Source organism: Saccopteryx bilineata, chromosome 5, assembly GCF_036850765.1.
Source record: "Saccopteryx bilineata isolate mSacBil1 chromosome 5, mSacBil1_pri_phased_curated, whole genome shotgun sequence".
In the NCBI taxonomy this organism is placed as follows: Eukaryota; Metazoa; Chordata; class Mammalia; order Chiroptera; family Emballonuridae; genus Saccopteryx; species Saccopteryx bilineata.
This window is the reverse complement of record NC_089494.1, coordinates 141,440,477-141,455,624: the sequence shown is the minus strand read 5'-3', so window position 1 is coordinate 141,455,624 and position 15,148 is coordinate 141,440,477.

Genomic DNA, 15,148 nt, shown 5'->3' with positions numbered 1-15,148 from the left:
GTTGATTTGAACATTGGCCCAAGTAAGGGGTTGCCAGATGGATCCCAGTCAGGGTGCATGCTGGAGTCTGTCTATCTCCCCTCTTCTCACTTAAAAAAAAGAAGAAGAAGAAGAAAAAGAAACAACTCCAGCAGCTGAATCAAACACTGACTCTAACAGCTGTCCCATCCTCTGCAACAAATCCATCATCTTTTGCATCATCCAAGATTGTTTCAGGTTGTATTAGAAAATGTTTAAGCATCTATATGCACAGAAAGGTAAAAATAAATACTATGTTGAGACAAACATCTGTCTAAATTGCTTTTAGTAAGTAAATGTATTTGTTCCAACTTACATTCAAATTCAACTGAAGAACAAACCTATAGAACTTGCCTCGATCATGACCCAGGGACTACCTGTAACTACCTTCAAATCATTAGACTAGCTGGTATATATGCATTCAACTTGGTTTATAGATTTGCCTTCAGGTTTAATCTGGATTTTCTATTTTATGCTTATTCAGATATAAATTATTTTTCAGTATTGATTGCTAGACTGTGTTTCATTACTTATTAGTAGGTTTTGCCCTTTATGCAAATATTTTAATATTTTTGTATTGGCTTATGTAATACCAAAATTTTATCTTTTTTAATAAAAATTTTATTTATTGATTTTAGAGAGAGGAGAGGAAAAAGAGAGAGGAAGTGGTAGGAGTAGCAGAGAGCATCAACTCATAGTAGCTGCTTCTCATATGTGCCTTTGGAGGTCACAATTTTTAACTTTCTAGATTCATGAATCTCATTTTTACCTCATCACCTTTGTATAGGAGGGAAATATGGGGGTTATCTGTTTTAAAGAAGATGAAATGGGTAGAAAGAAGTCAAGGTTTCATTAGCTATTGGTAGTGTTGGGACAACTACCCCGGCCTCTTTATTTTAGAATAAGATTGATTTTTTTTTAAATTTATTGATTTTAGAGAGAGGAAAGAAGAGAGAGAGATCAATTTGTTCCACTTATTTATATATTCATGGGTTGATCAGGCCTCTATTTTAAACATAGAAGTGTTAGATTACAGCATTTGTGTTTTCCTCAGTGGATTGATAGTGGCTGCCAGAAGCCCTGTATTTGAGAGTCTTGCCTAGACTTGGTATCAGAGTCCATAGTGTGTGGGAACAGAAGGAAGAGGCAAACCATGTGACAGATATTTATTGCTTGTTGTTAGACCATGTTGTCTACATGCCTTTTCTATGGATGCTTTGCAGAGGAAAGTGTCAATTATACTGATTTTCTATGAAAACTGAGCTTTAATTTTGTAACTCTTACAAAAATTATTCATGCTTCAAATTTCACTATTACAGTAAAATTCTTGGTGTTAAGAAAACATAATTTTCCCTGACCAGATGGTGATGCCGTGGATAGAGTACTGTACTGGGACACTTGAGGTCACCAGCTTGAGTGTGGTCTCAGTCAGCTTGAGCACAGGGTCACTGGCTTGAGCGTGGAATCATAGACATGATCCCATGGTCGCTGGCATGAAACCCAAGGTCACTGGCTTGAGCACAGGGTTGCTGGCTTGAGCATGGGATTAGAGACATGACCCCAGGGTCACTGGCATGAAGCCCAAGGTCACTGGCTTGAGTAAGGGGGTGACTGATTCAGCGGGAGCCCCCCAGTCAAGGCACATATGAGAAAGCAATTAATGAACAACTAAAATGCCACAACTATGAATTGATACTTCTCATCTTTCTCCATTCCTGTCTGTCTGTCCCTATCTCTCTCTTGCAAAACAAAAACAAAAACCTCATAATTTTAGGACAATGCAAAAAGCCACAAAAATGAGGATCATTAGTTTCATCAGAAGATGAATCTGTGTGTATGTATTATGTATGTGTGTGTGTATATATATATGTATATATTTATATGTATGCATATGTGTATGTATCTTTTTTTTTTTTAATTAGGTGAGAGGAAGGGAGGCAGACAGACTCCCATATTTGTCCTGACCGGGATCCACTTGGCAAGCCCATCTGGGGTCACTGCTCCATTGCTTGACAACCAAGCTATTTTAGTGCCTGAGGTGAGGCCATGAAGCCATCCTCAGTACTTGGGGCCAACTTGCTCTAACCTTTCAAGCCATGGCTGTGGGAGGGAAAAGAGAGAAAAGGGGGAGGAGTGGAAAAGCAGATGGTTGCTTCTCCTGTGTTCCCTAGCCAGGAATTGAACCCAGGACTTCCACATGCCTGGCTGACGCTCTACCACTGAGCAAACCAGCCAGGACTTGTATGTGTGTTTACTGTGTGTGTGTGTGTGTGTGTGTGTGTGTGTGTGTGTGTGTAGAAGATGGCCCAGAGAGACTTAGTAGACATGTAGTGGAGTATGGGTGTTATATGTTTAAAAGTCTCCCTAGGTCTCTGGTCGGCAAACTGTGGCTCGCAAGCCACATGCAGCTCTTTGGCCCCTTGACTGTGGCTCTTCCACAAAATACTACATGTGGGTGCTACTTCGATAAGGAATGTATATAGTTTAAGTTTAACAATTTCGGCTCTCAAAAGAAATTTCAATCGTACTGTTGATATTGGCTCTGTTGTCTAATGAGTTTGCCGACCACTGCCCTAGGTGATTTTGGTGATCAGCAAAGGTTTAGGAGCCCTTGCACTACAGAGAGATTTTATGAATCTTACTCTATAGAGTGAGCTCTATAGAATTTAGTATGATTAGGAGAGAAGATGAAGAGTAAGAAAGAGTATGATGAAAATTCATGAAACCATGAATGTATGAACAGGGTGAACATGTATATGCTCACCAAATCCTGAAATACCAAGAGGTAAATGTATTGAATTTGATTCTCCTATGTGTAACTAGGCCCTGTTTGCCCACCACATATGTAAGCAAAGAAGACACCAAATTCAGAGCATGATGGAACTTGTCAATAGTAGAGCTGATTGGCAGGCTCTCATTGAGGTCATAGAGGGCTTCCTTTGGGAGCTGCCCTTTTCCAGTCCTCAGGGACTGTAGGTGGTCTGTGGGAGGGGGGGGAAGGTCAGGTTCACTCTGCTTCTTAAAAAGAAAGGGTCTTGCCTGACCAGGCGGTGGCGCAATGGATAGAGCGTCGGACTGGGATGCGGAAGATCCAGGTTCGAGACCCCGAGGTCGCCAGCTTGAGTGTGGGCTCCTCTGGTTTGAGCAAAAATTCACCAGCTTGGACCTAAGGTCTCTGGCTCAAGCAAGGGGTTACTCGGTCTGCTGAAGGCCCACGGTCAAGGCACATATGAGAAAGCAATCAATGAACAACTAAGGTGTTGCAATGCGCAACGAAAAACTAATGATTGATGCTTCTCATCTCTTTGTTCCTGTCTATCCCTGTCTATCCCTCACTCTGACTCTCTGTCTCTGTAAAAAAAAAGAAATAAAATAAAAAAAAGAAAGGGTCTTATGCTAGTCAGCACTCTGCCTGGCAAATACCAGTCACTTGATTTAAACTGGCTTTAGAAAGACAAAGGAGGGGGGAATGCACTGGTTGTGTTGCTGAGCAAGGGCCTGGCAGAGCCCACAAAGTTGAAGAGAAGCTGCAGGACCTAGTCCACAGGGCTCGGAATCTTGGAATCAGTCTTCCATGTGCAAGTCAGTCTCTTCTCTGGTTTTCGTCGCCTCAAGTCTCTGCTTTTATTAGGACGTTAGCCTCATTCTTCCTAGCACATGAGACACGTCTAGGGACTGCAGGTGGTCCTCAGGTAGCACCTCCAAGGAAAGAGAGCCTATTTCCTCACTTCTCTCTCAGTGGGCCCTGAACTGTAACAGACATCAGAATCACCTGAATCACTCTTCCAAAGAACAGAGAGTGTGGGGCCGCCTCCATAATTTCTGATTCAGTAGGTAGGGGTGGGGACTCAGCATCTGACAGGTTTTCAGGTAATACTGATGTTGCTGGTCCTAGTACCACAGCGTTGTATAACCAGAAAAGAACTTTTTCTTTACTCTATGCTTTTACACATAGTGCTTTGCCATGTATTGGTTGGTTCCCATTGTTTTCATAATTATAATATTGTACTCTGTGTTGTACCTGACTTTTTCTCATTTACTCCTCAGCATAATCCATGAAATAGGTATTATAATGTTGTTACCTATAAGTAAGGAAGAGGAAAGTGCCAGGTATATAGTTGGCCTTCCTTAAGTTTTTCAAAATATAGAAGGAATACTAGGTTTAAAAGATAGCTCTTTCCTTCTTTTCTTTTCTTTCTTTCTCTTTCTTTCTTTCTTTCTTTCTTTCTTTCTTTCTTTCTTTCTTTCTTCTTTCTTTCTTTCTAGAAAGGGAGAGTGATTAGAAGCATCAATTTGTAGTTGCAGCACTTTAGTTGTTCATTGATTGCTTCTCATATGTGCCTTGACTTGTGGGGCTCCAGCCAAGCCAGTGATCCCTTGCTCAAGCCAGTGACCTTTTGGGCTCAAGCTAGTGACCCTGGGCTCATTTCAATGACCCCTCACTCAAGCCAGTGACCCTGTGCTCAAGCCGGAGAGCTTGGGATTTCGAACCTGGGACTTCAGCATCCCAGGTTGATGCTCTATCCACTGTGCCACCACCGATCAGGCAAAAGACAATATTTTCAACTTCTCCCTCTTAAAATACTTCCTGAAAAATGATGGAAACAATTTATAATTCCATAAGTACAAAGAAAATGAGAAAGGAGATGATAATAGTAAAACACAGTGGAAAATTGAAAGAAGTGTGGTAAATGCTGTAACAGATCTGAGAGGCAAAAGCTTTACCAGACTTGGGGAAAGCCTAGAAGCAGCTGCACTCTGCAGAATCCCAGACAGAGGAAGAATTGGAGTCACCTTCGGATGGTCACAGTACAAGTAGGGTTAAAACAGGATATTCGAGGACACAGCCCCAGCCTCTCTTCCTATTTAGATTTGAGAATGTTGGGTACTAGGTGTAAACCCTTTCACTCCCCCATACACCCACCCTCAGACAGATTTCTTTCTGGAGAAGTAGACTAGACTGTGAGAAGCAATTCACAGAGACTCTGAGTTGGAACTCTCAGTAAAGGAGACTCTCCATGAAGACACCACTGGAGAAACATCACCCCGCACACATTCCAATCAGCTCTTCCCCAGAAATAGCAGTGCCATGGACCATGGAGCCTTCTACATCACCACCAGGACAGAAGAGAGACACCAACAAATGACAACAGAACAGAAAAATAGCAACCGAAAATCCAAGAGAGGAAACAATGTAGTGAATGGAAAAAAACCTAAAATAAGAAAAAAGTGAATAATCTATAATTGATATCTTCAGAGAGATAAGAGAAGATCTTGGATCCTGGAGAACAGAATGCTATTTTTAAAAAAGAACTCTTGTAAATTAAAAATAGCATGGCTGAAATTAAATATTCAGTAGAAGTTTGGAAGATAAAGTGGAAGAAATCTCTCAGAAAGTAGAAAAATGGAATGGAAACTAGAGACAGAATAGTAAAATGAGATTAATCTTGGAAACCAAATATTTGACAAATCAATGTTCCAGAGATAGAACAAAGACAATGATTGAGGAGAAAGGTTATACCAAAGACTGCCCAGAACTCAGAGTAGCTCCAGGTTGTCAGGTCCCACGCAATGTTCACAGGGTCCTCGTGGGCAGCCACGCAGGCCGCGTCTGTGGATCAAGACAGGAATAGTGCTCCCTAGAGTGGTGCATTGCACTGGGACAGCCGTGTGGCAGCCAGGGAATGCAACAAGATCCACACCATGCATTTCAGATAGGTATTTCAGACGACTAGGGATAAAAAGAATAGCCCCAAAGCATTTAGAGAGGAAGAAAAGAATAAGTCATATCCAGAATCTTAGAAACAAAAATGGTATCAGCCTTCTCAACAAAAACATCATAACCAGAAGACCATGATTTCCAAGCTATAATTCTATAATCAGTGTTATCGATATTCTTAATTGTCAACAGCAGAACCTATAGAGTCAGTTTAAGCAGATAAGAAATTTACTGACCTCAGATTGTTTAGCTTGTTCATGTACTTTTCTGGTAGGTGAGAGGACATAGGCTGTTATGCCCACGTTGTCAGACTCCACATCCAAAAACCACCGTGGGGGCTGCACCCAAGAAAACATTTCCACTAACAAGCTTGACACAGACACCACAATTGGCAGCAATGATAAAAAGGGAGTTCCATCACTCCCTCCCTTCATTTAGCAAAAAGATGGATTTTGCAAACAACTGCCCTTCCACATTGCTTCCTTCTGAATTGAAGCCTCATACAAGGTATGTGTTGCTGGAAGAATTTAGATTATATGCCTCCTTCTCCCACCCCCCAACAGCAAATCAGCATGTTTCAGATTCTAGCTTGGAAGACTGAGGATGTGGGTATTTTATCAAGGGAAAGGTAATTAAAAGATCTTGGGTGGTACCAAAAATAAACAATATTTACTATACCACCCAAACTATAGTGAGGGTAAAACAAATTATTCTCAGGCATTCAAATCTCAAAAAATGTACCACCCCCTCAACCTTTTTCAGAAATTACTGGAACAAGTTCTCCTACCTACCTGAGGGTATAAACCAAGGAAAATGAAGATGTGGATCCAGGAGACAGGCATTCACCTCAGATCAGACAAAGGGGTCCCCCATGGTGGTGTGGAAGGAACCCCCAGGGTGACAGCTGGGCAGCAGTCCAGCTGCAGCCAGCCCCGCCTGGGGCACTGGACTGGCTTCTAGAGGGCTGGCCAGGAGGAGGGGTGTGAATGCTGCGAGGGGCACTGACGCTGCTGTTGACTAGTTTGGGACAGATCAGGGATAAGAACATAGAAACTACACAAATAGAAGAAAAGAAGATACTCCTTACTTTTAGGGAGAACAAAAAAGCTATACAAGAAAAGGATATATAACCAAAATACACTAAATGTGCATATTCAGCTGTGAAAGATAATCACATAATCATAAAATATATATCCTGAATATTGATTTAGCAAAAATGAAGTATAAAATTATTTTGGGAAGATAAGGCAGGGAAAGTATATGCATGTATGTAAGAGTTAAATTCTTATCTTCTATAATAGAAAATCAATATGTATATTATTTAAAAGTAAATATTAAAAATGTAAAATATTTATTAAATATAACTATTCTGTATTTATATAAATATAAATTACATTTATATTAATTTACATAATTATAACAATAATATAAGCACATTATTTTAAATATGGGGGCAAATACCAGAATAAAGGGTAAAGGTATGAAAACAGTTACCTCTGGGGAGTGGGAGGGTTGTGGCAAGGGACTATTGTTTTTCATTATAAACTGTCTCACTGTTTGACTTTTAAATTATGAATATATAGAACTTTAAAAAAGTAATAATCATAGATCAATTACATTACATTATATTACATTACAAATTCTTGCAAGCTTTGTGTCCCAGATTTTAGTTGTTCAGTATTATTCTTAATGCTGTGGTATGATAAATACTTTAATTTTTAAACTAATGTGTAATACTTTAAATGGCATAAATGAGAAATCTGTGTGGTGGGAGAGAAAGCAGTGAATAGAGTTATGTTCAGTCTAGATACAAGAGAAGCTAGATTTAGGTCAATTCTACATAGATCAGAAAATAAACTCGGGTCATAAGAGTAACTGCAGTTTACAGGAGAAATGGTAAGGGAAGAAGACTAGCATGTCTAGCAGGTTAATTCCAAGCTGCAGTCATTAAGCTCCTACAGTAGTAGAAACTGGTTAATCATTGAGGCGTATGAGAGCTGTTGGTTAGAAAATGCATTTCCTCTCATACAGACCTTGTATTCAGATGGCCAGGGGATTCAGTGCACCCCTGGAGATGAAAACTAAGATAGCACCCCCCCTTTAAGGAATCAATAGTTTAGTGGGAGCATAAATTAATATAGAAAAAATATAAAAACAAATGGGTTAATTAGTTTTTTTTTTTAATTTATTGATTTGTGAGAGAGAGAGAAAGAAACATTGACTCGTTGTTTCACTTATTTATACATTCATTGGTTGATTTTTATATGCACTCTAACCAGGGATGGAACCTGCAATCTTGGTATATTGAGATGACGCTCTAACCACTTAGACCCCCAGCTCATTCTAAATTTTTGTTGTTAAATAAATTGATTTTTTGAAATTAAGAAAGTGGCAAATCAGTGAGATTTAAGTTGTCAAAGAGCTTCATGGAGAAGTCAGGATGCCCAACAGACTTTAAAGGGAGGAGATAGGATAGTAAGAGGGAGATGAGAGGGACCACATCTGTGAACACACATCAGTGCCAATGAGTGTGTGGTCTATTCAGATCAATAAAGAGAAAAACAGGCTTGGGATGCCTTAGGAGGCGTTCTTGTGGGCACTGGGGGAAGTGTTGGATAGGTGGGGTGGGCTAAAGGTCAGGAAGGAGTTTGGATTTGATGTGTTAAAGGTGGTAAACTTTAAAACGAGTGATTTTTCTTGATATATCTTGGCTTAAAATGTAATATTTTTTTTCTTAATATAGAATGAACGTGCTGTAGAAAATACAAATATCTTTGACATTTTTTGGTACAGACTCTTAGGATAGTTCTGTAAAAAGTGAAAAAGCTTGAGATTAGATCTGAATCAAGGTCATGACCTTGCCACTAGTAATCTGTGTTCCCTTAGACAGGATGAGACTATTCTCCCTGAACTTTAGTTGGTTTCTTTATCTTTTTTCCTTTTTTTAAAATTTTATTTATTGCCTGACCAGGCGGTGGCGCGGTGGATAGAGCGTCAGACTGGGATGCGGAGGACCCAGGTTTGAGACTCTGAGGTCGCCAGCTTGAGCACGGGCTCATCTGGTTTGAGCAAAAGCTCACCAGCTTGGACCCAAGGTCGCTGGCTTGAGCAAGGGGTTACTTGGTCTGCTGAAGGCCCGAGGTCAAGGCACATACGAGAAAGCAATCAATGAATAACTAAGGTGTCGCAACAAAAACAACTGATGCTTCTCATCTCTCTCCCTTCCTGTCTGTCTATCCCTATCTATCCCTCTCTTTGACTCTCACTTTATCTCTGTTAAAAAAAAAAAGATAGAAAGAGAAGAGAAACGGTGGGGTAGGAAACATAAACTCGTTGCTTCTCATATGTGCCTTGACTGGGTGAGCCTGGGGTTTTGAACCAGCAACCTCAGCATTCCAGGTCAGTGCTTTATCCACTGCACCACCACAGGTCAGGCAAATTTCTTTATCTTTTAAATTGGGAAAATGTGGTAGACACCTTTTGATTGTCTCAGTTTTCACCCCCTTTCTCTGGAATTTCTCTTTGCCTCCATTCAAGGGATCAATCATTGGGAAGCCGTACACCTGCACTGCTGATGGCTGATTGCACCTGGGAACAAAACTGACCAAAGCTGTGCCAATCATTATCTGTCTTTTGGAAATTTGACATACTTGTGGGCCTAGAATGGTAATGTCTGAATTTAATGTGTATGTAATCTATTCCACAGTCTCCTGGAGAAGCAGGAAAAGTACCTGGTTTGCAGGAGAGAATGAAGTAAGTATGCTGAGAGGTCTGGATGACAAATGGAAAGAAAATCCTGGAAGATCCTTATTTTCCAGCACTGACTCCTTTCTAAGGCCCAGCTGCCTTCCTGCATCCTTGAAATACATTAACATTTTCTTCCTTAAGCCGATTCAAGTTTTTTTTTATAACTTACAAATTGAGAGTCTTAATTCACAGATGATGGTGCTAGCTTGGCCCCACCTCCAAACTTGGACTTCAGTCCTTGCTTGATGGAGATCCCAGCCATTGTCTCATCTCCTTGCACCACTGGCTGCTCTCACCTCTTCTGTAATGTGGCTTTAGCATGGCATCCATCACTTGCATTCTGGTGGGACCTATAGTGATTCTAGTGACATTGGATTGGAGCCCTAGAAGTTACAGTTCCTCTCACCTCTCCTGGACTCTGAGGAAACACTGAAACACAGGTCACAGACCTGGCTCCACTGCAGCTGGCCGAGGGACCAGGTAGTCTAATGTGGAAGTGTGTTAGAGGCCATCAGTTGGCTCTTACACCATACCCCCAAACATAATTCAAACACTTTATTTCTCACAATTCTGATGGCGGCTAGTCAGCTCTGGTCTGGGCTGGCACGTCTGGGGCTAGGTGGTATAGAAGAAAATTATAGGTCTGTTGGTTCGCAGTCTGGTTTGTCCGGGGGTTCTTACTCACATGTGTAAAGGTTGGTTTAATGTCAGCTGGGACAACTGCATGTATCTCTGTCACCCAGAAGATTAGCCTTCTAGGGTTATTCACAGGGTGGCAGAAGGTTCCCAGCTACCACTGCATGCATGCAGTTTTCAAGTCTTACTTAACACTATATTTGCTAATATCCCATTGTCCAAAAAAAGTCAAGTTGCCAAGCCCAGATTCGGGGTGGGGGCAGAGTGAGGAAGAGAAAGAGATTCCTCTTCTTGATAGAAGTTGGTGCAAAGTCACATTTCAAAGGCCACATATACAGGAATGGGAAGAATTATTTTGACCATTTTTGCTAACAATCCACCACAAGATATTCACTGGGGTGAATTTTGATGACTAGAAGATAGAACAGGAAGCTCCACATGCAAATCTGACTCCTTTCTTCCTGGTGGTCAGTTCTGAGGAACACTGGTTCCACATGCTCTCCGTGGAGATGCCACATGACCTGCAGCTGTCTGTAGTGTTCCCTCCTTGCCCATTCCTCATTTCCTTCTTTTGCTGTCCTGGGATTGTACCCAATGACAAAGCATGGCATGAGGCTTTGTCTCACTTTGTTTCATAGATGCTCTGAGCTAACACACTCTTATGTCAGATTCTTATTTTAAAATTTTATTTCTTGACTTTAGAAAGAGAGGAAAGAAGAGAGAGGGAGAGAAACATCAATTTGTTTTTCCACTTATTTATGCATTTTTTGGTTAATTCTTGTATGTGCCCTGACCAGGGATCAAAACCACAACCTTGGTGTAGTGGGACTCCACTCTAACCAACTGAGCTAAATAGCCAGGGCCTTCAGACTCTTGAGAGAATTGAAAAGAATATAATGTTTCTGGTATATACTCCATAAGTTGTAACATTTGTTTGTTATTCTTATTAATAAGAAAAATATTTTATAATAAAATCTTAATAAACTTTAATGTTTTTATTCTAAAATAAAGAACAGTTATTATCACAAGTTGCTTGAAAACAGATACCTTTTACAAAAATGATTTTTGATAGAAAAATATTTGAATCCATGTGATATTTGTAGGAACACCACACTATTGCTGTATCTCTAGCTAAAGCTTCAAAGAAACTCTATTCTTGTAATCAAAATAGCCAGTATTTACCACAACTCATCTTTGGACAAATGTTCATAGTGTTTTCAGATGAAGTCAAAGCAAATTTATTCATTAAGCCACATTCTCATGCCTGGTGGTCACCAGTATGCGTGTTAAGCACAACGACATGTTGTAATAACTCCAGCTGGTTAGGCTGGAAGGAATCTGTAGGCCATGTAGCTTACCCCTCACTTTACAGAGGAGAAAGTTCACCAGAGGACTTGTGAGCCCCACTCAGTGGTCTTTTGGTTAAGTCTTAAGTATTCACAAAAATTTAAAAAAGAAAAGTTAATGATATACTGACATTTATTCCCCTGTGCGGAGAAGATAATTTCTGGTTTATTCGGATTTAGGAGGCAGTATTCAACACTAGTGAAGTGGTATGAAACTCACTGAAGGGCACTTACATCAAGCACTGGCTTCGCTTCCCCAGTGATTCAAGTAAGGGCTGTCACACTGTATGTAGTTCATGGGTTCACTGAGCCTTTGCCTAAATCTTAATGAACTTTAAAAGTAGAAATTATATAAGCCACATTCTCAAATCACACTGCAGCAGAACTAGAAATCAATAAGTTTAAAGAATACACTGTAAACTGATGGAAATAAAAACACTCAAAAGGTCAAAGCCCCAAATATTCCTAGATATCATTTGGTTAATAATACAAACAGCAATTTACAAAATAAAATTTAAAAATAACATTTAAAGAACTCTGTGGTATGTAGCCAAAACTGTTCACAAGTGGTCTGGATAAACAAAAAAAGAAAAAATGACAAAGTGAGTAATCTAAGAGTTTAGAACAAAGCAAAAACAGACTCAAGAAAGAGACTACCAAGATAGCAAAGGTGTGCTGGTGTTTGCTGTCCCTGGCTCATAAGAGCAGCTCACCCAATTTTCAGGTACTTAGTGAAGTTGTTAAACAGTCATTATTAAAAATTACCTATATAAACAATTAAAATAAAAAGTAATAAATAGTCATCACATCCTAATTATTTTACTTCATTGCCCACTTATATATGCTCCTGAGCTTACTTATGTCTATTGTATCTATGTAGTGGAAGTACTATATAATATTGAGCATGTATTCTTGACTCTGCATTCACTGATGTCACACTGGTGGCTAGAAATCAGCCATGTGGGAGTATTTATACTATGGGGTTTGGCAGTGATACAAATCAGAGCCATTACATTCTCCTCCTTTTTTACAGAGCTGTTGTTAAACATTTAACAGTATAACAATGACCAGCAGTACATAATGTCTTGTTTTTTGTTTTTTTAAGGAATATGAATTTTCCAGCTTGAGATTAAAAGAAAACATTAAGAAGTGTATAAAGTTTATACTCATTTCAGTGTTGTGAAATACTCTAGATCTCAGGGATACTTTTCCTTGATTGGGATGTTTATAGTTAAATCAATTCTAATCAATGCAAGATGGACCTCACAACTCAAGAGTGATCTAGATTGTAGTTGTTTCTATGGATTGGCCATAAGTAAGGACTGAACTGTGTGGAAGTTTTCTAGCCAAATCTCTGGATGCCTCTGGGTTTTTCAGAATCTAGAAATGGGGGAAATACATTACTGTATAAATATGGATTTTTGTCAAATGAAAAAACTTTATAAGAAAAAATTAGGTTGGTGAGTATTAGTAAAAATAAAATGAATAGCAACAGTGACTGAGTTCTTTCTTCACTGTGGGTATTATTTTCTTTTAGTTGGAATAATTATTAGTAAAAGATTCTTTATAGGAATTTGTGTTAAAGATATGTTAAGCTGTGCCTGACCAGGTGGTGGAACAGTGGATAGAGCGTTGGACTGGGACACGGAGGACCCAGGGTCAAAACCCCAAAGTCTCCACCAGCTTGAGTGCGGGCTCATCTGGTTTGAGCAAGGCTCACCAGCTTGAGCCCAAGGTTGCTGGCTTGAGCAAGGGGTCACTTGCTCTGCTGTAGCCCCCTGGTCAAGACACATATGAGAAAGCAATCAATGAACAACTAAGGTGCCGCAATAAAGAATTGATGCTTCTCATCTCTCTCCCTTCCTGTCTGACTGTCCCTATCTGTTCTTCCCTGTCTCTCTCTGTCACAAGAAAAAAAAAAAAAAAAAGAAATGTTAAACTGTAAGCTTTGTTTAAAAAATAATGAATGTTAATTTAAAATAAAGAGTTATGATAAAGATGTTGTCTTGAATAAAAATCAGTGAGGGGCCAGCACAAAATTCTGTTGTTAGCTACTGATAATTTATTCATTTCTTTTTTCAAATTCACTAAATTAAATTTGGAAAGGAAAGGTTCTCTAATTCACTTTGTGCACCTGATTAAATTTTCTTTATGTTTCATCATATACACTTTCAAACATAATATACAGTGGATTTTGGTGGAGGAGAAATTGTAACATTAGGCAAATTAACTGACACCATTTTTTCCTTATGTCTAAGCTATGCTGTGACCTGGCGAAGTAAAGAATATATAGTAGAGCAATTTTCTCTGATATGAGACAGTATTACATTTGGGTCTTAGTTTATAAGAAGTACTTAATTTGCCCCCAAGTTTCCTGTGGCCTGTGGAATATATTCCATCTTTTAATGTTTTCACTTGATTTTTTTTTTATTGAGTTAGCATTAGGCTTCAGTTTTGTTTTTTTGATTTATAAGAGAAAATTTATTTTGAAAGTCACAGAGGTAGAAGAAACGAGGTTTAAAAGACAGGTTACAGAGGCAAAAGAAGAGGCCCTTGGAGCCTAGGAAAGAGAAGGGTGAAGGTGACAGGCCTGGGTGGGGAGGTGCTGGTGTGTTCCTGGGAGGGAGAGGTTGGCTTTATTTATTTATTTATTTATTTATTTATTTATTTATTTATTTATTATGTTTTAAACCTTATGCTAGTGAATATTTTAAAAGATTCCCCTTTAAAACTATTTTCAAGTCAGATTTCTAACTTGAAAATAAGCTATTTCCGAAGATGTCTATGAACTAAGTCTGACCTCCGAATTTTCCTTTTAATTTGTCCTTGGCATTGTTGGCTTTTACACATTCCCTGGGCTTATTAGAGCATGTGAGGCTCTTATGACTCGCAGTTGATATAATAAAACCTGTTAATGTAAATTTGTTGCTTGTTCTCCGTGTGTTTGCTGATGCTGCACACTTGAGTTATTCAGATCTAGATGGAAAAGATAATATTTTGAAAGTAAGGAACAAAATGATCCTGTCTAATTATGTTGAAATATTTAAGCACTTGAGTTTACTTTCAGTCTCCACTCAAGATTTCTGGGAAATAAGACTCTACATTTAAAAAAATCTGCCTTTGAGAGATACTCTAGCTGACTTACATGTAAAAGCAGAATTCTGGCTGAGTGGAACACAGTAAGATGAGGGCTGCTCTGGTAAACAATATGCGAATGAAGGACAGCTGTTGTGGACCATGCCCCTTACTGGATTATGAACATATTATCACTGGTCTGATTAAGGAGGAGCTCAATGAGAGCCTTTAAGTATGATTTCAAGAGTCTGTTTCTAAAATCCAGATAGCTCTTGCACCTGCTTAACCCAGTTGAAATAAGTATTTGTAATATGATAGGTAAGAAAATCAGAAGTTAGAAAAATAGTTTGTGTTTTTGAAATAATTTTACTTAAAATTCTTTACCTTTCTAATTATAAGTTTAAGTAATAATATGGGTTTCTTTATTCTTGTAGTTGCCCAAGTAAAATTCAGGGCAGTTTATTTCTGTAGCATGATAATTTATCCACTGGAAGCAAGCTTGACATCTTGAAGATGAAGTAATATCTTCTAATGAGAATTTCCAGGATATAATCAGCATATTAATAAATCTGCCCATGATGCACTTGAAATTCATTATCTGACTGAT